At 37.4% G+C, this 24914-nt stretch overlaps 1 protein-coding gene across 1 annotated transcript in view; it reads left to right on the plus strand.

The window, feature by feature from the left end:
• The window catches only part of PLCB4 (phospholipase C beta 4), a 421917-nt gene that overhangs the window by 24533 nt on the left and 372470 nt on the right, over nt 1-24914 (plus strand). The window contains exon 2 of the mRNA XM_081256673.1: nt 3134-3188. The gene's annotated coding sequence lies outside the window, so the exon portion shown is untranslated. The remainder of the gene's footprint in view (nt 1-3133; nt 3189-24914) is intronic.

Genomic DNA, 24914 nt, shown 5'->3' on the forward strand with positions numbered 1-24914 from the left:
ATTGACACATGGTCTTTCCCCAAACCATGACATAAATCTGCTTTTTAGCTTATGTCCAGAATTAGATTTCCAGTAGTGGTGTCTGGCAGGGTCAGTCAGTCAAATTCCAAGGCTGTGAGGATGATCTTACTTGGTATGTGACTTTTCCCATTTATTGTGGAAGCTGGATTCTGGCCTTCTATGACCCCTTCTAGTTTCTTCCAAATTCTGGCCAAATTAGTGGTTTTCATATATAAAGTGCCCATATTTTGGCTGATTCCCAGGACAGATCTCTCAGGTAGCATAAGTGGTTTGGAGATATGATGGTTTATATCTGTGGTCCCACAGTTTGCACCCATAAAGGACGCTTTTTTTTTTTTTAAATGGTGTCCTCTCAGATCTCTTGTTTAATAGGATATTTGTTCATGACACAGATCATGTTGATATTAGTTGTAGGTCATCCATTTTCCCACTTATATTAATCAAAGGCATATTAACTACCAACAATTTCTGACAAGCATGAGATAACCAGTGTTTCTATGTTGATATCACTTATTTCAAATCAGAGATATTTAAAATAAAAAAAAGAAAGAAACTTCATTATAGTTAAATACATACCTCTAATTTGGCTTTTGAAATATTGAAAGGAAGCTTTAAGGCCATTATTACTTCGTTTATAAAACCATAACTACAGGCTGTTCATTTTTCCTAGTGTGATATTCAATTAAATTTTTTTTTGCTTATTTCCCTAGATTTTCCATTTTTGGTGAAGGGTGTTTGGAAAACAAGGTTATGGTATTTATGGTCTGTGTATTCCTCTCTTTCTCATATTTTCACACATGAGTTTTGTCGGGTGATCATTCGTTTTAATTTTTTGTCATGGAAAATTTTAAATTTAAAAGTAGAGCAGATATTATAATGAACCTTCATGTGTTCATGGTTAAACTACAGCAAACTCATGGTCGCTTTTGTTTCATCTCTCACTTCCCATCTACGACCCCAACTGGATTGTTTGGAGACAAATCCTAGATATCATATTTTTTTCTGGACAGCCAGTTATGAATTAAAATCTGCAAGGAGCCCCATCCCAGTGGTTACTAAGCCAGAGATTAGGGTTTGGCTCAGTGTGTGTATGTTGACCCATGTTTCTAGATTAGTCATCAGTCTGTCTTGGCTTTCTTTTGTTAGCAGGACTTATCTGCAACTGCGATTTCAGAAAATAGAATGGGCAGCTATGACACTTAGTACTACACTGGCAGTGAGAGAGTAATGCTGGCAGATGTCTAAGTTAAGGAAGCAGGAGAGAAGAGGTCCCAGATGCTCATTTAATCTAGGGATTCCATGTGGGGAATTGGTGTTGCTTTAAAGCAAAGAGGTTCTGGAGCTAAATGTAGCCAAAAGGGTCGTATTCAGTCTTGGCTCTTTGCAGGCGTGGGTGTGGTTGCAGGATCCATGCTCCTTAAGGTAAGATGTTGGGAGAATTTCTTATTTAAAGTTTAGAAAGGATTTTGATTGTCTGAAAAGGAGGGGCAGCCTAAAAAAGCACAGGCTAATGTAGGAGTCCCCATTGAATATTTGTGTGTGTGTGTGAGCGTGTGTGTGTGTGTGTGTGTGTGTGTGTGTGTGTGTGTATGAGTCCTCTGGGCTGTGATTGCCTTGAATTTATGCCTTGGTGGTCATTTCAAATCGTTGAAGCTCTTTTGGTTCAGAAATCATGGTCATTGTTTCTGAATCTACACATCCCCCACTGGAAGTTAAATTACTTTTTACATGGAAACTAACACATCAGAGTCAGAGTCAGAATTACATTCTTGTGAACATTATTCCATTAGCTGTTTTACTTAGATTTGGTGGAAATCGTTAATCATAGTAGATGATTAACTTGCATTAAATTAAACCATTCCCTTCCTTATTTGGGCTTGAGTGTATAAGGTCAAAATATTAGAATAATTTAATGTACAACAAAAAGTAATTTTGAATAGAAAAGTTAGTATTTATTAGTGACTAATAGGTTTTTATGTCAACTATTTATTATAAATAGTAAATGTAAAATAAAATCAGAGGTAGCCTTTTAAAAAACTTATTGAAGTATAGTTGATGTATAATGTGTTAATTTCTACTATACAGCAAAGTGACTCAGTTATACACACACACACACATATATATATATGCACATTCTTTTTCATATTCTTTTCCATTATGGTTTACCACAGGATACTGAATTTAGTTCCCTGTGCTATACAGTAGGATCTTGTTGTTTATCCATTGTATTTATAATAGTTTGCATCTACTAATCCCAAACTCCCAACCCACCCCCCATCCTACCCCCCCCCCTTGGCAACCACAACCGGTTCTGTATGACTGTGAGTCTGTTTCTGTTTCATAAAAGTTCATTTGTGTCATATTTTAGGTTGAGGGATCCTATTTTGATTTACTTTCCTTTATATATTTTTCTTAATCCAAAAGTCTAAGCTAAGAAAAACACAGCCCTTAAATGGCTTATTGGTCTGGACAATAAAAAATGCTTTAACAGAAGGAGATAGTAGCTTATGATTCTGTTACATTACGTTACCTGCACAGGCTATTACAATCTCCTCACATCATTTTCCACTGGGAATATTGAAACAGGAGTGGAGTTTTATACATTTACTTCTTCATTTGGACATTTACTTCGTGAAATTAAAATATTTGAGGATATGACATTGGGATAGATGTGAAGTGAATATTCAAATTCTAATTTTGAAAAATTCCCATTTATTTTTACCATTTGCTCCTAAGAAATCGTCTTTTTGTGTGTGTGTGTGTGTGTGGCTTGCAGAATCTTAGTTCCCCCACCAGGGATTGAACCCTGGCCCAAGGCAGTGAAAGTGTGGAATCTTAACCTCTGGACAACCAGGAATTCCCAGAAATCAAGTCTTTGATTGATCAAATGTTAAATCATGTTAAATCATGATTAATGATTATGTTAAATCAAAATCTTTAACATATTTCATTTAGGTAGAAATTAAGAAATATTTTAAGTATAAGATGATAGATTGCAGTTGTGCATGTTGTAACTGAAACCGTAACATGAGGAAATTATAGCAGGTCTTAAAAGTTCACCTTTGCTACTTTCTGTTATTAGTGGATAGTCTTTCTTCTTTTCTCCCCACAGAAAAAGATGGTTTCTCTATGCTATGGAATCCTGAAACATGATCTTTCTTAAAAAGGTAGGTGTCTGTGCTTTTAAAATTAACTTATTATGACTTTAAAAAATTTTTGTTATCTTGAATAAATTACAACCCAAGCTATTTAATTGAGAAGCCACTTTTAGGCAGCTAATGCATGCCATTGTAAGTTGAATTAAAACCTCAGATTCAGCTTTCTAAATTCAATATTGAGTTTTCCAGGCTTTTTAAAGAATGACTATTTTGAGTGAATAGCTGTTATCTACAGTAGTCAATGCATGTGATGTGTAATAAGTGAATGTCTCTCACTAGGCACATTTTTTATTGAAATAGACAATTTCAACCTATGTGGATGAAATATGTTCCTATTTTTTCAGTGGGTGACATCATTCTGGGAAGCCCAGAGAGTTTGGAAATATACAATGGTCTGTGGCCAAAGTTGTCACATCTTCCATTTTTTCTATGAGATTTCTTTCTCGGAGCATGGATTGTGATTTGCTTGATACTTTATCAGCTATAACAAGGTCGTGGCCACTCTAGGTTTATGGAGTCTTTCGGTAATCTATACAGAGTCTCCAAGAGGTTACTAAATTTCATGGATGGAGCTCCTAGCCTAGAAGTTGCTTTGTTTTCCTGGTAACTTTTACTCTGTCATATGGACCAACATCTGCTGGCTCTTCTGTTCTGAAAGATGTGCTTGGGGACTTTGATTCTGATGAGAGTGGTGTGTCCAGAAGTCCGTATAGATGCTGGGAAAGCTCTAGACACAAGTGCTGTGGTGGGTCTGATGTGGTCATCACCCCAAACCACAGGATTACCTCTGAGATTTTGGGATGTTCCAAGATCCCAGCAGTTAAACTTGACCTTGGACCACTATCCTTCAATGTGTCCCTCCAGTCTCCTCTCAGATTTTAGGAGTTTAGCTCTTAGGTCTTTGGGCAGAGAAATTATGGTGTGGAAACATTCTTCCCCATTTTATAATCACAGATTTGTGAAGCTGAGGAGGTCTGTCTTCATTCTTCTGTCAGCTTCATAAAAGTGGCTTTTCACCTCCAGCTTTCAATGACCTTGTCCAGCTCATGGCCATCTCCAGCCAGGGGATAGCTCAGTTCTCCTCTCTGCCAGAGCTCCCAAAGTTAGTTACCCATATATCACGTATAAAACATCACCTACCTCTAGATAGCAAAAAGGGAGAATTATGACATGGACTAGATCTTTGGAAGTCTGGAGTGGAGGACAAACATGCTTTCTTATCTCTGATTTGGAAATAGAAGAGGTGAAACTGAGATGAAATACTTGTCCCATTTAAGATAAATTGAAACACCAGTGTACACTCAGCATTTGGACATAAATACTACAGGGATGTATTTGTAAATAGAGATATTAAACGGAGAAATTACAGCTAATTTGCTGCACAAATGGACTTCAGAAATCTGCTCTGTGCAGATTACATACAATGAAGTGACTGCAGAGTTACTAAGTAAATGTTTGCTTTATTTTATTTTTTTCCTGAAATTATTTCTTCAGGTTTTTGGCTTCAAAGATGACACAGAGAAACATGAGTTAATCACAGGTGGAGAACTGATGAACATTAGATAAATGTTGAGTTATAAAAGTACACTTTTAGGAAATCCAAATTGTTAGATCTTGATCTTCTTTGCAGCTAGAATGATAATTGGGCTTCACTGCAGCATAAATAATTTATATTGTACATCTGCTACCAGATATACATTGAAAAAATTTGACTTCCAAGCATTAGAAAAGTTGCATTTTCTCATTTCTCTAATACCAATCCAAACTCCCTCTTGTGAACAAAGACCTACATCTGTACAACATATATCACATATCTGGTGGATACTTGGGAACATGGTCTTTAAAAGAGGGCTCCTAACCTGCCTGCACAGAGCCCAGGAGGCAGTGGGAGATTGTAAGAGGTCCTAGAATCCATGATAATATCAAGGATTGCTCATATATTAAATAAATAATGTATCCTGTGCCTATGTGTATGACTATTTGAAAACCCTATATAGTTGCTGCTGTTATGAGGAAATATACATGAATATAAGCACTACTGAATTAAGAGAAGCTCTTTACTATAATAGATTTTCTTAACAGGAGGTAAAGCATAACTATTGTAAACAGTTAATAACTCATTCTGACTTTAAAAATGGGTCCTCACCACCTCACACAGGTTAGAATGGTCATCATTAAAAAGTCTACAAATAATAAATACTGGAGAAGGTGTGGAAAAAAGGGAACCCTCTTGCACTGTTGATGGGAATGTAAGTTGATACAGCCACTATGGAAAACAGTATGGAGGTTACACAAAAAACTAAAAATAGAGTTGCCATATGATCCAGCAATCCCACTCCTGGGCATATACCCAGACAAAACTATAATTTGAAAAGATACATGCACCCCTATGTTCATAGCAGCACTATTTACAATAGCTAAGACAACCTAAATGTCCATCGATAGATGAATGGGTAAAGAAGATGTGGTACATATATACAATAGAATATTACTCAGCCATAAAAAAGGATGAAATAATGCCATTTGCAGCAATGTGGATGGACCTAGAGATTATCATACCAAGCAAAGTAAGTCAGAAAGAGAAAGACAAATACTATATTATATCATATATATGTACAATCTAAAATACAATACAAATGAACATATCTACAAAAGAGGAACAAACTGACAGACATAGAGAACAGATTTGTGGTTGCCAAGGGGGAGAAGGAGAGGGGGAAGGAAGTATTGGGAGCTTGGGATTAGCAGATGCAAACTATCACATATAGGATGGATAAACAACAAGGTCCTACTCTATAGCACAGGGAACTATATTCAATATCCTGTGATAAACCATAATGGAAAAGAATATGAAAAAAGAATATATACATGTGGAACTGAATCACTTTGCTGTACAGCAGAAATTAACACAACATTGTAAATCAACTATACTTCAATGAAATAAAAATATGGGTTCTCATAATCAGAGAAGTTTAGAATTGTTGCTCTAGAACTTTGTGAGGATATTTAAATCAGGTTAGGATTGAACCCATGATCCAGCCAAGACAGAGCCAAAATGTTTTAAACAGTTACAGGAAAGAAATACCCACACATATTTTTTTACGATATTAGATTGGGTTGCTGAGGTCAATGAAGCAACTTCCTTCTGAAAGACTTCAGTCTTCTTTCTTATACACTGGGTTGGTTCAACACCAACAGGAAGGGTAGACCTCCACTGTCCACTGTGATAGCCAGTAGTCACATGTAGTTATTGAAATCTAAATTTAAATTAAGAAAATTAAAAATTGAGGTCTTCCCTGGTGGCACAATGGTTGAGAGCCCACCTGCCGATTCAGGGGACACGGGTTCGTGCCCCGGTCCGGGAAGATCCCACATTCCTCAGAGCGGCTGGGCCTGTGAGCCATGGCCGCTGAGCCTGCACGTCTGGAGCCTGTGCTGCGCAAGGGGAGAGGCCACAACAGTGAGAGGCCCGTGTACCACAAAAAAAAAAAAAAATTGAGTTTATCATTTACACTGACAACAATTTCAGTGCTCAATGGCCACGTGTGGCTAGAGGCCACATACCGGACAACACATAGAACATTTTCATCATCACAGAAATTTCTTTTAGACAGTGCTGGGAATGACTGTCATCACTAGGACTATTCCCTACCACTTTTAGTAGCTTTATCCTGAGGTCCTGGCATTGAATGGAGAAGACAAAGCCTGGTTTGCCTGGTAGAGTCTTCGGGGATTTTATGGACATGAAACTTGAGGGCACGAGTAGAAAATCATTTCCCCCATAATCTTCTTCCAGGTTTTCTCCCTCTGATAACAGCCCACATCTCATGACAGGTGGCAGGAGTCTGTGTCTATTAAAGTTGTTAACATTTTATCATGTCTGTAGTAGACATTTGTCACAATTTGGGCTGTCTAGCATCTGGATCCTTTTCCTGAATTGGGGGGAATCCATCATTTTTGAAGGTGGGTGGGTGAGACAGCCCTGTTCCTCTTAGATTCCCAAGTAGAAATGCCTACTTTTGTTTTCCCTGAGCTCTGCCAGCTAGAAGGAGCACAGGACTTCAGGCCTGCCAAAGCTGGGACTGTGCCTCTGGAGTGAGGACTCAGAGATGCAAAAGGTGGTTTAGAATTCTGCCCATCACTGGTACACAAAGCAGCATTGGGGGCCATGGACAGGAGCCAGCTGTGTTACCAGGGCCGGCAGCTTTGGTAGCAGGTCTGTGTCTATACCCGTTGAGTCAGCTGTTGAGAACAAAAGAGAAATACTAAGGAAATCAGCCTTTCTAAGTATGTAAGGAGCCCAGATTAACTTTGCCTATTCCTACTGACATCCTCCTCTACGTGGAGTAATAATAAGAGGATAATTAAAGAACATCAAGAGAACCAGACATCAGTGTTCCCTTAAATTAGTCATAACACAAGTAAGATATCCCAATATTCTGTAATGGAAAGAAAGCCTTTCATTATCCTTTAATGAAAGAATACATATCTCAGAATTATAAACTTCCCACTTTGGTTAATAATGGAATGACTCTTTTTTTTTTTTTTTAGAGATTGGTGTTTATAATTCTGTTTCTTACACTCAGAGTCTAATCAAAACTGTTGAATGTGGGGGCTTCCCTGGTGGCGCAGTGGTTGAGAGTCCGCCTGCTGATGCAGGGGACACGGGTTCGTGCCCCGGTCTGGGAAGATCCCACATGCCGCGGAGCGGCTGGGCCCGTGAGCCATGGCCACTGAGCCTGCGCGTCCGGAGCCTGTGCTCTGCAACGGGAGAGGCCACGGCAGTGAGAAGCCCGCGTACCGCAAAAAACAAACAAACAAAAAGAAACAAAAAAACTGTTGAATGTGAATAATTACACCATATCTGATTCCTACCAGCTAAATGGATTAGGCAGTTTTATTTGTTTTCTAGAACAAGTAGACCATGGCATATTGTTTGTTTGTTTGTTTTTGAATTTTATTTTATTTATATTTTTATACAGCATGTTCTTATTAGTTATCCATTTTATACGTATTAGTGTATATATGTCAATCCCAATCTCCCAATTCATCACACACACCTCACCCCCCTGCCACTTTCCCCTCTTGGTGTTCATACGTTTGTTCTCTACATCTGTGTTTCTATTTCTGCCCTGCAAACTGGTTCATCTGTACTGTTTTTATAAGTTCCACGTATATGTGTTAATATACAATATTTGTTTTTCTCTTTCTGACTTACTTAACTCTGTAGGACAGTCTCTAGATCCATCCATGTCTCTACAAATGACCCAATTTCATTCCTTTTTATGGCTGAGTAATATTCCATTGTATATATGTACCGCTTCTTCTTTATCCATTCATCTGTCCATGGGCATTTAGGTTGCTTCCATGACCTGGCTATTGAAAATACTGCTGCAGTGAACATTGGGGTGCATGTGTCTTTTTGAATTATGGTTTTCTCTGGGTATATGCCCAGTAGTGGGATTGCTGGATCTTATGGTAATTCTATTTTTAGTTTATTAAGGAACCTCCATACTGTTTGCCATAGTGGCTATATCAATTTACATTCCCACCAACCGTGCAAGAGGGTTCTCTTTTCTACACACCCTCTCCAGCATTTATTGTTTGTAGATTTTCTGATGATTCCCATTCTAACTGGTGTGAGGTGATACCTCATTGTAGTTTTGATTTGCATTTCTCTAATAATTAGTGATGTTGAGCATCTTTTCATGTGTTTTTAACAATCTGTATGTCTTCTGTGAAGAAATGTCTATTTAGGTCTTCTGCCCACTTTTTGATAAGGTTGTTTGTTTCTTTAATATTGAGCTGCATGAGCTGTTTATATATTTTGGAAATTAATCCTTTGTTCATTGATTCCTTTGCAAATATTTTCTCCCATTCTGAGGGCTGTCTTTTTGTCTTGTTTATAGTTTCCTCTGCTTTGCAAAAGCTTTTAAGTTTCATTAGGTAGGTCCCATTTGTTTATTTTTGTTTTTATTTCCATTACTCTAGGAGATGAATCAAAAAAGATCTTGCTGTGATTTATGTCAAAGAGTGTTCTTCCTATGTTTTCCTCTAAGAGTTTTATAGTGTCCGATCTTACATTTAGGTCTCTAATCCATTTTGAGTTTATTTTTGTGTATGGTGTTAGGGAGTGTTCTAATTTCATTCTTTTACATGTAGCTGTCCAGTTTTCCCAGCACCACTTATTAAACAGGCTGTCTTGTCTCCATTGTATATCCTTGCCTCCTCTGTCATAGATTAGTTGACTATAGGTGTGTGGGTTTATCTCTGGGCTTTCTATCCTGTTCCATTGATCTATATTTCTGTTTTTGTGCCAGTACCATATTGTCTTGATTACTGTAGCTTTGTAGTATAGTCTGAAGTCAGGGAGCCTGATTCCTTCAGCTCCGTTTTTTTCCCTCAAGACTGCTTTGGCTATTTGGGATCTTTTGTGTCTCCATGCAAGTTTTAAGATTTTTTGCTCTACTTCTGTAAAAAATGCCATTGGTAATTTGATAGGGATTGCATTGAACCTGTAGGTTGCTTTGGGTAGTATAGTCATTTTTACAATATTGATTCTTCCAATCCAAGACCATGGTATATCTCTCCATCTGTTTGTATCATCTTTAATTTCTTTCATCAGTGTCTTATAGTTTTCTGCGTACAGTTCTTTTGTCTCCCTAGGTAGGTTTATTCGTAGGTATTTTATTCTTTTTGTTGCAGTGGTAAATAGGAGTGTTTCCTTAATTTCTCTTTCATATTTTTCATCATTAGTGTATAGGAATGCAAGAGAGTTCTGTGCATTAATTTTGTATCCTGCAACATTACCAAATTCATGGATTAGCTCTAGTAGTTTTCTGGTGACATCTTTAGGATTCTATACATATAGTATCATGTCATCTGCAAACAATGACAGTTTTACTTCTTCTTTTCCAATTTGGATTCCTTTTATTTCTGTTTCTTCTCTGATTGCTGTGGCTAGGACTTCCAAAACTATGTTGAATAATAGTGGTGAGAGTGGACATCCTTGTCTTGTTCCTGATCTTAGAGGAAATATATTCAGTTTTTCACCATTGAGAATGATGTTTTCTGTGGGTTTGTCATATATGGCCTTTATTATGTTGAGGTAGATTCCCACTATGTCCACCTTCTGGAGAGTTTTTATCATAAATCGGTGTAGAATTTTGTCAAATGCTTTTTCTGCCTCTATTGAGGTGATCATATGGTTTTTCTTCTTCAATTTGTTAATATGGTGTATCTCATTGATTGATTTATGTATATCAAAGAATCCTTGCATCCCTGGGATAAATCCCACTTGATCATGTTGTGTGACCTTTTTAATATGTTGTTGAATTCTGTTAGCTAGGATTTCATTGAGGATTTTTGTATCTATATTCATCAGTGATATTGGTCTGTAATTTTCATTTTTTTTGTAGTATCTCTGTCTGGTTTTGGTATCAGGGTGATGGTGGCCTCATAGAATGAGTTTAGGAGTGTTCCTTCCTCTTCAATATTTTGGAAGAGTTTGAGAAGGATGGGTGTTAGCTCTTTTCTAAATGTTTGATAGAATTCACCTGTGAAGCCATCTGGTCTGGGACTTTTGTTTGTTGGAAGATTTTTCATCAGAGTTTCAATTTCATTACTTGTGATTGGTCTGTTCATATTTTCTATTTCTTCCTGGTTCAGTCTTGGAAGGTTATACCTTTTTAAGAATTTGTCCATTTCTTCCAGGTTGTCCATTTTATCGTCAAAGAGTTGCTTGTAGTAGACTCTTAGGGTGCTTTGTATTTCTGCGGTGTCTGTTGTAACTTCTCCTTTTTCATTTCTAATTTTATTGATTTGAGTCCTCTCCCCCTTGATGAGCCTGGCTAATGGTTTATCAATTTTGTTTATCTTCTCAAAGAACCAGCTTTTAGTTTTACTGATCTTTGCTATTGTTTTATTTGTTTCTATTTCATTTATTTCTGTTCTGATCTTTATGATTTCTTTCCTTGTACTAATTTTGGGTTTTGTTTGTTCTTCTTTCTCTAGTTCCTTTAGGTGTAAGGTTAGATTGTTTATTTGAGATTTTTCATGTTTCTTGAGGTAGGCTTGTATTGCTATAAACTTCCCTTTTAGAACCACTTTTGCTGCATCCCATACGTTTTGGATTCTCGTGTTTTCATTGTCATTTGTCTCTAGGTATTTTTTGATTTCCTCTTTGATTTCTTCAGTGATCTCCTGTTTATTTAGTAATGTATTGTTTAGCCTCCATGTGTTTGTGTTTTTTACGTTTTTTTTCCTGTAATTGATTTCTAATCTGATAGTGATGTGGTCCCAAAAGATGCTTGATATGATTTCAGTTTTCTTAAATTTACTGAAGCTTGATTTGTGACCAAAGATGTGATCTATCCTGGAGAATGTTCCATGTGCACTTGAGAAGAAAGTGTAATCTGCTGTTTTCAGATGGAATGTCCTATAAATATCAATTCAATCTATCTGATGTATTGTGTCATTTAAAGCTTGTGTTTCCTTATTAATTTTCTGTTTGAATGAACTGTCCACTGGTGTAAGTGAGGTGTTAAAGTCCCCCAGTATTATTGTGTTACTGTCAATTTCCTGTTTTATAGCTGTTAGCAGTTGCCTTATGTATTGGGGTGCTCCTATGTTGGGTGCATATATATTTATAATTGTTATATCTTCTTGGATTGATCCCTTGATCATTATGTAGTGTCCTTCCTTGTCTCTTGAGTCTTTATTTTAAAGTCTGTTTTATCTGATATGAGTATCGCTACTCCAGCTTTCTTTTGATTTCCATTTTCATGGAATATCTTTTTCTATCCCCTCACTTTCAGTCTGTATGTGTCCCTAGGTCTGAATTGGGCCTCTTTTAGACAGCATATATATGTGTCTTGTTTTTGTAACTATTCAGCAAGCCTGTGACTTTTGGTTGGAGCATTTAATCCATTCACGTTTAAGGTAATTATATGTATGTTCCTATTACCACTTTCTTCATTGTTATGGGTTTGTTTTTGTAGGTCCTTTTCTTCTCTTGTGTTTCCCACGTAGAGAAGTTCCTTTAGCATTTATTGTAGAGCTGGTTTGGTGCTGCTGAATTCTCGTAGCTTTTGCTTGTCTGTAAAGCTTTTGATTTCTCCATCGAATTTGAATGAGATCCTTGCCGGGTTGAGTAATCTTGGCTGTAGCTTCTTCCCTTTCATCACTTTAAATATATCATGCCACTCCCTTCTGGCTTGTAGAGTTTCTGCTGAGAAATCAGTGTTAACCTTATGGGAGTTCCCTTGTATGTTATTTGTCATTTTTCCCTTGTTGCTTTCAATAATTTTTCTTTGTCTTTAATTTTTGCCAATTGGATTACTATGTGTCTCAGCATATTTCTCCTTGGATTTATCCTGTATGGGACTCTCTGTGCTTCCTGGACATGGATGGCTATTTCCTTTACCATGTTAGGGAAGTTTTTGACTATAATCTCTTCAAATATTTTCTCAAGTCCTTTCTCTCTCTCTCTTCTCCTTCTGCAACCCCTATAATGTAAATGTTGGTGCTTTTAATGTTGTCCCAGAGGTCTCTTAGGCTGTCTTCATTTCTTTTCATTCTTTTTTTCTTTATTCTGTTTCAAATAGTGAATTCCACCATTCTGTCTTCCAGGGCACTTATCCGTTCTTCTGCCTCAGTTATTCTGCTATTGATTCCTTCTAGTGTATTTTTTATTTCAGTTATTGTATTGCTCATCTCTGTTTGTTTGTTCTTTCATTCTTCTAGGTGTTTGTTCTTTAATTCTTCTAGGTCTTCATTAAACATTTCTTGCATCTTCTCGATCTTTGCCTCCATTATTTTTCTGAGGTCCTGGATCATCTTCACTATCATTATTCTGAATTCTTTTCCTGGAAGGTTTCCTATCTCCATTTCATTTAGCTGTTTTTCTGGTGTTTTATCTTGTTCCTTCATCTGTTACATAGCCCTCTCCCTTTTCATCTTGTCTATCTTTCTGTGAATGTGGTTTTTGTTCCACAGGCTGCAAGATTGTTGTTCTTCTTGCTTCTGCTGTCTGTCCTGTGGTGGATGAAGCTATCTAAGAGGCTTGTGCAAGTTTCCTAATGGGAGGGACTGGTGGTGGATTGAGCTGGGTCTTGATCTGGTGGGCAGAGCTCAGTAAAACTTTAATCCACTTGTCTGCTGATGGGTGGGGCTGGGTTCCCTCCCTGTTTGTTGTTTGGCTTGAGGCGACCCAACACTGGAGCCTACCTGGCTGTTTGGTGGGGCTAATGTCAGACTCTGGGAGGGCTCACACCAAGGTGTACTTCCCAGAACTTCTGCTGCTAGTGTCCTTGTCCTCATGGTGAGCCACAGCCATCCCCCACCTCTGCAGGAGACCCTCCAACACTAGCAGGTAAGTCTGGTTCAGTCTTCTGTGGGGTCACTGCTCCTTCCCCTGGGTCCTGATGCACACATTACTTTGTGTGTGCCCTCCAAGAATGGAGTCTCTGTTTCCCCCAGTCCTATCGAAGTCCTTCAATCAAATTCCACTAGGCTTCAAAGTCTGATTCTCTAGGAATTCCTCCTCCCATTGCTGGACCCCCAGTTGTAAAGCCTGACGTGGGGCTCAGAACTTTCACTCCAGCAGGTGGACTTCTGTGGTATACTTGTTCTCCAGTTTGTGAGTCACCCACCCTGCAGTTATGGAATTTGATTTTATTGTGATTGAGCCCCTCGTACTGTCTCTTTGTGGCTTCTCCTTTGTCTTTGGATGTGGGGTATCTTTTTTGGTAAGTTCTAGTGTCTTCCTCTTGATGACTGTTCAACAGTTAGTTGTGATTCCAGTGCTCTCGCAAGAGGGTGTGAGCTCACGTCCTTCTACTCCACCATCTTGAAGCAATCTTCTGGCATATTGTTTTACATTATGTTTAAACACATTGTCTGTTCTTCCTATCTGCAGTTTCCCTACTTTGGCACACATAGCAGCTGTGTAACCATTGTGTCATCATGTGTGTCAAATCTGCAACAAGGATTTTAAGCTCTGTCTCCCTTCTTATTCTGGTTGGATGTAGATGGCCGTGAAGCCAATAGTGGATGGTTGGGAGACAAGATTGAAGACACCTGGGTCACCATCACTGTGTGAAGGAGGGCTCTTCACTAGCCAGAACACCCACATATTCCTGAAGAGAAAATCTTTGATGATCAATATTTGCAGTCTTTCCCAGTAATAACTATGCAATGAAAAAAAAGAGCATAAATTATATGAACATGAGAGAGAGAGAGAAATAAATTTCTGTTGTGTTGAGGCCTTATATATTGTTGGACCTATTTGTTCCAGAAGCTGACATTACTCTTGTACACCCTCACTCAACCATATAAACTCATCATTTCTTCTTAACAGGTGGTGGCTGACATTTTTCTTTTTTTAGTTGCTGATTATCGGGAACCTCTTTCCTCACTGAATAGTAGTATGAGTTATACAGAATTATGATGAAACTATTGGAAAAGCTGCCGCACATATTGCCCTATATTACTTTGTATTGTTTACAGATAGGCCTAAGATAAAGGAGAGCTTAATGACTCATGGAAAAACATTTTGCTAGTTTTGTAAAATGTAGATTTAGCATTTTGAGTGACTTTGTAATCTTCTTGGATCATCATGAAGATTGTGGTGCCTTAGTATCCAAGTTCAGTGGTTAATTTTCACTTCATATATAGAAATGTGTAGAAAATCTGTGATAGGCTTATTAGAAAACGTTTTCCAGGCTTAATGGATTCATGTAGGCTGTATAGGCAGGCAACAAAGGTGGAAAGGATGCTATGAAATCATCTTATATTAAAACAGAGGGAAAAAAGTATTTGATGCTCATTCAAAAGTCTCAAATGTGGTGGTTCAAGAGATTATCCATTTTGCAATTACCATGATGTATAAATCACTGCTTGGCAGAGAGGAGGTATTATGGATTTGATGTTTCTGCTTTGTAGTTTACTGTGTATGAACTAGTAACATTTTCCTCTTCTAAAATGTGGTAAAAGCAACTGTGTACCTGTGAGGTTATTAACAGAGGTTTTATCTATGCTCATATATTTGAAATGTTTTGAGTCCTTAATAAACTTAATAGTACTTAAGAAACACAAATAACTACTTTTGTTAACAGTTCATTTCTGTTTACTTAATAAACTTCCATTTTCCCCCCATAATAATGCCAGAGCATCTTATAATCTCTGTGTAGCAGCTTGAAAATAAGACTGTTTAGTGTCAATACTCTGTAACCTTTGCCATACTCTCTAGCATTTAAAGGCAAAATTCAGCAGGATTATTATGAACAAAGTAAAAAGTTTGCACAAAGGGGCCACATGGCTGTCACTTCTGTCTAAATTATGAAGATAATGATATTTAAGTCTAGGTCTTGTTCTTATAGGAGCCCCAAAATTCTTCTTATAGTCTGCCTTTCCACTGTACATTTTAACACATTGGTGTGTACTCTGGGCTGTAGTATAGCATGTATCTTGAACTTTTTGGTCTCAGGCCCCTTTATACTCTTAAAAATTTTTCAGGGTCCTGAACAGCTTTAGTTTATGTGGTTTATATCATAAATATTTGCTATATTAGAAAGGCAATGTCCCCATTTTGGGACACTTAAAATATTTCTTTATTAATTTTAATTAATAATAAACTCATTTTATGCTAACATAAAAACAATTTTTAATTAAAAAATTCTATATTTTTCAAAACAAGCTTGGTGAGAAGAATGGCACTGTTTTTTAAAAAAATAATTTTTGCAAATCTCTAATTTCTGGCTTAATAGAAGATAGCTGGATTCTCTTATTTATTTCTGTAGTCAGTCTGTTGAGATATAAAGCATTCTGAGGCCCCTGGAAAACTGCAGCTTGTGAGAGAATGAGAGTGAAAAAGGCAAATCATGTCCTTGTATCATTATGAAAATACTTTTGACCTCCCAGATCCCCTTGGGTACCACACTTTGAGAACTGCTGTGTATACTAACCCATAAAGGTTGTCTTTAGAGTATCTTCATTTTGTCACATTTACTACTTTGTACCAGAAAATCCCCTTCCCATCCAGTGAGTGGGTGGCTGTAGTAAGAAATCAAAGATTAGAAAAAAAAATTGCATACTTTATTAAAAAATTCTCATTTGGTTCCATTTTTGAAAGCTTTGCCTCTTAATTCAACCAAATGGAAGCATTTAAAATATCAGTGTGTATATATCTATATATATATCTATATATATATATTTCTCTAAGTGAGAGGCATATCTCTATGCTTATCTCTATGGTAATTAGGATTATGATCTTATAAATTTCTGATAAGTTTGTGGCAGTGGACAATTCCCAAAGATTAGTAAGTAAGACACAGTGATTTCTATATGATAAACCAGTGCCATACACTTATGTATGACAATAAGTGTTTCTTGCTTTTGCATCTGTAGCTTGGCTGGGATTTGACTTACCTGGGCTGGGCTCCAGACCGTGGGTTGGGTTCAGGATTTCTCTGCATGTATCTCTCCAAGGCTTGCATGGGACATGTTCCTCTGTGATGGCAGAAGTGTAAAGACCAAGCAGAAACTTGCAGTGTCTCTTAAGGCCTCTACTTGGACCTGACCCACTGTCATTTCAGCTCACATACCACTGATAAAGCAAGTTACATGGCTAAGCTCGATATCAATGTGGCAGGAAAGTATACTCTTCCAGTGGGGAGTGTTGGGGTGGGTGGGGAGAGGGAGTAGCTTTTGACTTTAAAATAATCTACCACAATGTGCAATTCCAAAATATTAGTAAAGAATAGTGTCTACTTACTTCATTCTTATTCAGTGAAATAACTAAGTGGCTAGATTTTAATTGTAATTTTAGGCTGCAGTCCTTCTATTGATTGTATCTTCAGAATATTGCTGGTGTCTAGCTCTATTCCCCCATTTTCACACTGCTTTTCAAGTTCTTTCTTAATCTTATTGATCTGAACTGTTGTGAAAGCCTCTAAATTGGTCTCTGTCCTGTTACTATTGCTATGCAACAAATCACCCCAAAATTAAGTGCTTAAAACAACAGCAATCTTGAATCCGCAGTTAAGGCAGGGTCCAGCAGAGCGGGTTTGTCTCTGTTCCTTGTGGCATCAGCTGGAGTATTTTGACTGGGTGCTAGAGGATCCAGTTCTGAGATAATTCACTCACATGCCTGCTAAGTTGGTGCTAAAGACCAGGAACTTGAGTTTATCCTGCTACGTTGGTGCTAAAGACCAGGAACTTGAGTTTATCTCCATGTGAGTTCTCCACAGACTGCTTGGGCTTCCTCATAGCATGGTTATGAGTTGCAAGAGTAGCTGAGTTGCAAGAGTTAATGTCCCAAGAGATAGGATGTGAAAGTTGCCAGTTTTTTAAGGTGTGGCCTGGGAACTGGCCCAGTGTCACTTTTACTGGATTATATCAGTCAATCAGTCACAAAGTCCAGATTTAAGGGGAGGAGACATAGACCCCACCTCTCAATGGAAGGGGTGTCAAAGGATTTTGGACCTGTATTTTAAAACCAGTATACTCTGTCTCAGTGCTTCTCTCCCCAAAATTGCCCCTGTTTGCATCCTGCCCCAGATTCATCTTCCTAAAAGCATAGCTGTATTCATCCAGTAGCTCCCCATTTTCTACCGAACAAGAAGCAAGTTACTCTAATCTCTTTTTAGCATACCCTGTGCTCTGGCCAAACTTGGGGCTATTTCTTCTTTTACCTTTGATCATATGTATTTTTTTCTCTTTCTAGAATATTATCCCTCTGGTCTTTTCACATCTTGACATTCTGTGCTTAAAATAAATGCTAGGGCTTCCCTGGTGGTGCAGTGGTTGAGAGTCCACCTGCCGATGCAGGGGACACGGGTTCGTGTCCCAGTCTGGGAAGATCCTACATGCTGTGGAGCGGCTGGGCCTGTGAGCCATGACCGCTGAGCCTGCGCGTCCAGAGCCTGTGCTCCACAACGGGAGAGGCCACAGCAGTGAGTGGCCCGCGTACCGCAAAAAAAAAAAAAAAAAAAATCCTAGCCTCTCATGAAGATTTCCTTAAACTCTCCATCCTTCTGTAATGTATCCTTCTGTAGTCTCCCATAGTACATTTTAACTGTATCCCATTTAAAGACCTCCTAGTTTCTTAGACAATAATATATGCATATATATGTGTTTTATAATCTCTAGTAGATTTTATGTTCCTTGGAAGTGTCCATATTTTTATACAATATTAATATTCAATTGCAATGGTACCTTGAGATACATGTAATAAGTGCCTTTTTAAATTTTTTAATGAATGAATTGAAAGTGTGGCAAGAATTAACAAAGTATGTTTAGACTCACTTGAAAACCTGTTAGAAGCACTCTGGTTGTTGACTAAGGTTGCTGGTTGGGTATAAAGTAAATAAGTAAAAATAGGTTGATGACTTAACCACCAACATGAATGTTAGAAAATATTGTCAAAAAGAGATTCCATTTACAATAACAATCCAGCTGTACAATGTTGGAAGTAACTTACTTAGAAATGTGTAGTAACTAAGTGAGGAAAGCTATAAAACTCAATTGTAGGACATAAAATACGTTTCAAATAAGTGGAGAGAGATACTTTGTTCTCGTAAAGTAAGATTCACTACAATAATGCATACATTTCACTTTTGTTCAATTAAAGTACACAATACCATCCTTATCAAAGCTGGGGAATTTGCTAAAAAAATTCTGAAGTTCTTGTGGAATGAACCTATAAAATACTTCCAAAATTATAAGAAATATTTATCAGGGGTACTTGCCATCTCAAATATTAAAGAATACTATGTCAGTGATGATTGAACAGTGGTATTGGTAAAAGAATACTTCAATGAATAAAATACAGAGAGTCTATTTTTGGATTAGTATATATGGTAATTTAGTATGTCATAAGGTTGGTATTTCTGATTGGAAGGAAAAAGAGGAATTATTCAATAAAAGGTGTTGGGACACCTGCCTAGTCATCTGGAAAAATAAAGCAGAATCCCTACCAAACAGTTCATGCAAAAATAATTCTAGGGGACAAAAATAATACATGGAACAAAGTAAGCAAGAAATGTATTAGCAAAATATATGGATGATTACTTTTACAATCTTGTGGTAGAAAAGGCATCTCTAAGTAGAAACCATGAAGGAAAGGATAAAGAAAATGAAACTACATACCACATTTTAAGTCTTTAATATTTTATTTTAGTGTAGTGGAAAACCATCTAAACTTGTTGCAGAGACAATGTTCTGGGGAAATATTTGCATAGTATATGATCAACAAAGGGCTGATATCTCTAATGTACAAACAGTTATTATGATTTTATCAATAAGATAGAACATCTTTATAGAATTGTGGGGGAAAATATAAACAGGTAATTCATAAGAAAATGAATATGGAGCCAGCAAACACATGAAAAAGTATGCAATCAAAGTGCCAATTAAACCAACATGGGTATATCTTAATAATTGAAATGATAAAAAAAAAAAATCTGGTGAAGGACCATTTTTTCCCAGTCTGTGACTGAAACACTTATAGAATACAATAAAAATAAATAGTTAGGGAAAGAAAATGAAACATATTCAAAATAAAATCTCAAATGCATTTCTATGTATTTATACATTGCTTTCTATATATTTACATATGTATTCTATGCGTATGGAATATATATCTATATGTATCTTATGTATTTCTATAAACTGTTCATCAGCTATAAAATTACTCTGTAAAATTCTCTTAAATCTTTCAACTGCTGAATTCAGAATAGACTATGAGGGGACAAGTCCAGAAGGGAAAAAATCAGATACCAGGTTATTGTGATAACCAGGGAAGACCTGGATGATATTAACTTGGATGAGGGTGGGAAGGGTAGAGTTGGTTTGAAGGGGTCAGAGTCTTGATCTGCTTTGAATCACTAGGATCTGCTCATGGATTCCATGTAGGTATGAGAAAGGGAGAGGTAGGTGGTAAGGGTGATTCTGAGGTTTTGGACCTGGGCTCCTGGAAGGATGGAGTTGCTGTTTACTAGAATGAGGAAGACTGCATTACACGAGGTTTGAATGGGGAAGATCAGAGGGTGGCTTTGGATGTGTTAAATTTGAGATTCCCATTAGACACCCAAGAGAAGATGACTAGCAGATGGTTGGATAGAAGGGTCTGGAATTCAAGGAGCAGTAGGGGCTGAAGGTGTGTAAGTGTGTGAGTGTGAGTCTGGGTGAGGTCGTTAAAGAGGTAAATGTGTATGGAAAACTAAGAGGTCTGAGGACTAAGCCCAAGGGCACTCACCCTTAAAGGGCAGGGAGGTCAGGAAGAATTAATATTGAGGTCAGGGATAAGAGAGAGCTAGTGAAGTAGGAGGAACACCAAGGGCATGGGGTGTCTTGGAGGCCAACCAACAAGTGTCATAAGGAGGGAGGAATAATCAGACAGCTGCAAGGAAGAGACCGTGACTTGACCTAACAGGATGCTGAGATGAAAGTCCAACCAACAGGAAGCATCAGCTTGAATTTCCTTATTGATGTGTGAATTGTGAAGCATGGAGATGATGATGATGATACTAATTATTGTTATTTTAAGAATTCAAAAGGAACAGTGTCTTCTTATTTCTTCGTCAGGAATGTCAATTATATACCCTACCATTAAAATTGGATATTGCAGCCAAAAAAGAAAGAGAAAGAAACTAAAATTACTGAAAGACAGGTTTTCCATGTCCTGTCAGATTGTTTAAACTAATTATAAAGCTGGTTAATGCAGATGCAGCTGCCCAAACTTGGATTACACATTGGCAGGGAATGTCCCTGTGGAGAAGGCCTGCTGAGAAAGTGAATTGGGGGAGAGAGAGAGAGTGAGAAAGGGAAAGAAAGAAAGGAGAAGTTAGAAATGGAAAACCTAGGAGGATCAGAAGGATTGCTTGAAGCTGCTGGTTGTGGGAGATTTATGATATATAGGGAATAGAAACCAGGTGCCTGGTAAATTTTGTTGAGTCTCCAGAAATATGACACCAGAAAAATGTTAGCTGCCTTTAACAATAGCTTTAGCTTGAATAGATTTGAAAGGTGTACATTTGTCATAGATGAATAGTTTTCCTGGTACTTAAAACAATATGCCGTGTTCCCCTTCAGGGAAAGAGGTGTGAATTCATGTCTCTGAGGCTGAATACGATAAAAGTTCACAAAATGATGCTACTAAAAAAGTGACAGTAGTTGTGCCAGATTTTCTTCTCTAGGCATTGATTTGATTAAAAATGACCACATTTTTGGTTACTTTCTCTAGAAAATATTGATAAAATATTAAAATAAAACTTTAAAATGTAATTTTAATTGTAAATCAATGATATTTCAATAAAATATATGTTACTATTTGGAAGGGGAAATCTGACCATTTTCACTGGTAGGGAATTCATGTGGGGTCTGACTGTATAAGTTTGGGAAATAGAATGATTTTTTTTTGGTAACAGACAAAAATGATTGCTTCCTGATTTAATAAACATTTTGAAACCTCCCCTACCCCCCACCCCCACCCCAACTGCAGCACACACACAATGCACACATTCTAGTGCTTATCAAATTGTGAAAGCTGGGTTCAGATAAAATAACAGGAGGATTTTTTTGGCCTTAGCCAAGAGTTATTTGGAAAACAGGCAGAACAAGTTAAAGTGAAGGGAAAGATTTGTGTGCCAGCCACAGATGCACTTAGTTCTTTCTCACATAAATATTATCTCTTTGTTCTTGTCAGAGCTGAGATGCAGTTATTGTCTTAATTAACCCAGAGAGTTCTCAGTTATGGCTCCAAAACCTTAGTCTGCAAATCGTCCTCTGGCTTCATGTTGCCCTATCAGTGTGACCTTCAATGGGCCATTCAACCAGTGTAGGCCTCAGTATTAGGAGTGATGGGTGTGGAGGGGCAGGAACACCTCTTGCTTCCAGGTTGTATGTTCTGTGCATCCATTATTCAAGTTTATGGACAAATTTCAACAGAGAAGCTTAGCAGCTTTTCTATTTTTAATAAATGGATATTTTACTCAACAGCACTTAACTAATTTTTGCTGTGTGTTGATATATAGAACAGTTTGAAACCCAGCCTAAAAAGTGAGTTCACTATCAAGGCTAATGTACACTTTTCAACTATTTTGCTTGAAATTGTGGTATTTTAAAAAAGTTTTTCAGTAAACATTATAGTTGAAGATAGGCAAAAAAAATGTGTTTTTGTTTGAAAAGATTATTTACACCAGTGAGCATTTATTTCAACAAAACTTGGGTCTCTAAAACATGGGATTTAAATGTCTTTCCATTGTTACTAATATAGGCATTATTGTCACACATACATAGAAATGTCTCTCAAGCTGTGATTTCTCTTCTATTTACACTATTTTTTGTTGGGGGAAATAAACAGAACAATGTTTAGATTATTGCTACAGGTTTAAAATTTCTCCCAATGGCTGAGTGTAATGGTTGGTATCTGAGAGAATAAACAGGAAATTAGAGGCACAAACGTTCCCCTTCATCTCCCGCCAGGGCTGGACTCCCTGCTTCATTTATTTTCATAGGACACCAGAAACCTGAGAGTGGTGTTTAAGCGGACCACAGTTCTTTTATAGCTGGTGTACACATGGCAATCTACAGATTGCCCAATCTTTCTCCTTTTCTCCAAGTTAGTATATTGGCATTCCAAGTACCAAATGTACTTTTCATCAGTGAATGGTTTAAAATGAAGTGGAACAGTGTAGCACTTTCATCATCCTATGACATTGCATTTGTTTTTTGAACGATGAAAGTAATACACATGCGTTGTAGAAAATCTGGGAAAGTATTATAACCTGAAATCTCAAAACCCACAGGTCACCACACTTGGTAGGGAGACACATATTTGCCTCGAGTTTAGCCCAACTTATCAATACAAATGGGTTTCCATATGTTCCCTTCACCCATTCTTTGTTTCCTTTATCACAAAAATATCCTTGAATCTTAGCATTTAACAACAACTGTGACCATTTTTTATTGTGTAGTTGGAAGTGTTAAGAATCAGAAGAGACTGACTTCAGACTATAATACAAAGCTACAGTAATCAAGACAGTGTGGTACTGGCACAAAAACAGAAATATAGATCAATGGACCAGGATAGAAAGCCCAGAGATAAACCCATGCACATATGGTCACCTTATCTTTGATAAAAGTGTCAAGAATATACAATGGAGAAAAGACAGCCTTTTCAATAAGTGGTGCTGGGAAAACTAGACAGCTACATGTAAAAGAATGAAATTAAAACTCTCCCTAACACTGTATACAAAAATAAACTCAAAATGGATTAAAAACCTAAATGTAAGGCCAGACACTGTAAAACTCTTAGAGACAAACATAGGCAGAACACTCTATGACATAAATCACAGCAAGATCCTTTTTGACCCAGAGAAATGGAAATAAAAATAATAATAAACAAATGGGATCTAATGAAATTTAAAAGCTTTTGTACAGCCAAGGAAACCATAAACAAAATGAAAAGACAACCCTCAGAATGGGAGAAAATATTTGCAGACGAAGCAACTGACAGAGGATTAATCTCCAAAATATACAAGCAGCTCATGTCGCTCAATATCAAAAAAAACAAACAACCCAATCCAAAACTGGGCAGAAGACCTAAACAGACATTTCTCCAGAGAAGGTATACAGATTGCCAACAAACACATGAAAGGATGCTCAACATCACTAATCATTAGAGAAATGCAAATCAAAACTACAATGAGGTATCACCTCACACCGATCAGAATGGCCATCATCAAAAAATCTACAAACACTAAATGCTGGAGAGGGTGTGGAGAAAAGGGAACCCTCTTGCACTGTTGGTGGGAATGTAAATTGATAGAGCCACTATGGAGAACAGTATGGAGGTTCCTTAAAAAACTAAAAATAAAACTACCGTACAACATAGCAACCCCACTATTGAGCATATACCCTGAGAAACCATAATTCAAAAAGAGTCATGTAGCAATGTGTTCATTGCAGCTCTATTTACAATAGCCAGGACATGGAAGCAACCTAAGTGTCCATCAACAGATGAATGGATAGAGAAGATATGGCACATATTTACAATGGAATATTACCCAGCAATAAAAAGAAATGAAATTGAGTTATTTGTAGTGAAGTGAATGGACCTTGAGACTGTCATACAGAATGAAGTAAGTCAGGAAGAGAAAAACAAATACCGTATGCTAACACATATATATGGAGTCTAAAAAAAAAAAAAAAAGTTCTGAAGAACCTAGGGCCCAGGATTGGAATAAACACACAGACGTAGAGAATGGATTTGAGGATACGGAGAGGGGGAAGTGTAAGCTGGGACGAAGTGAGAGAGTGGCATGGACACATATACACTACCAAATGTAAAATAGATAGCTAGTGGGAAGCAGTGGCATAGCACAGGGAGATCAGCTCAGTGATTTGTGACCACCTAGCGGGGTGGGATAGGAAGGGTGGGAGGGAGATGTGCGATGGAGGAGATATGGGGATATATGTATACGTATAGCTGATTCACTTTGTTATACAGCAGAAACTAGCACGCTGTTGTAAAGCAACTATACTCCAATAAAGATGTTAAAAAAAAGAATTAGAGGATAAATGAATCTTTTAAAATGTGTTTATCTTTATGAAAAAGGGTTTAGGTAAGTTTTGGAGCCCTGTTGAAACACTGTTCTATGCTTTATTGGTTGTCTCAGCCTGATTGATAACTGTCACTTCTTCCAGCATAAATGTTGTACCTTTTAAATATTA

The sequence above is a fragment of the Mesoplodon bidens genome (assembly GCF_964165515.1).
Source record: "Mesoplodon bidens genome assembly, chromosome: 15".
Classification (NCBI taxonomy): Eukaryota; Metazoa; Chordata; class Mammalia; order Artiodactyla; family Ziphiidae; genus Mesoplodon; species Mesoplodon bidens.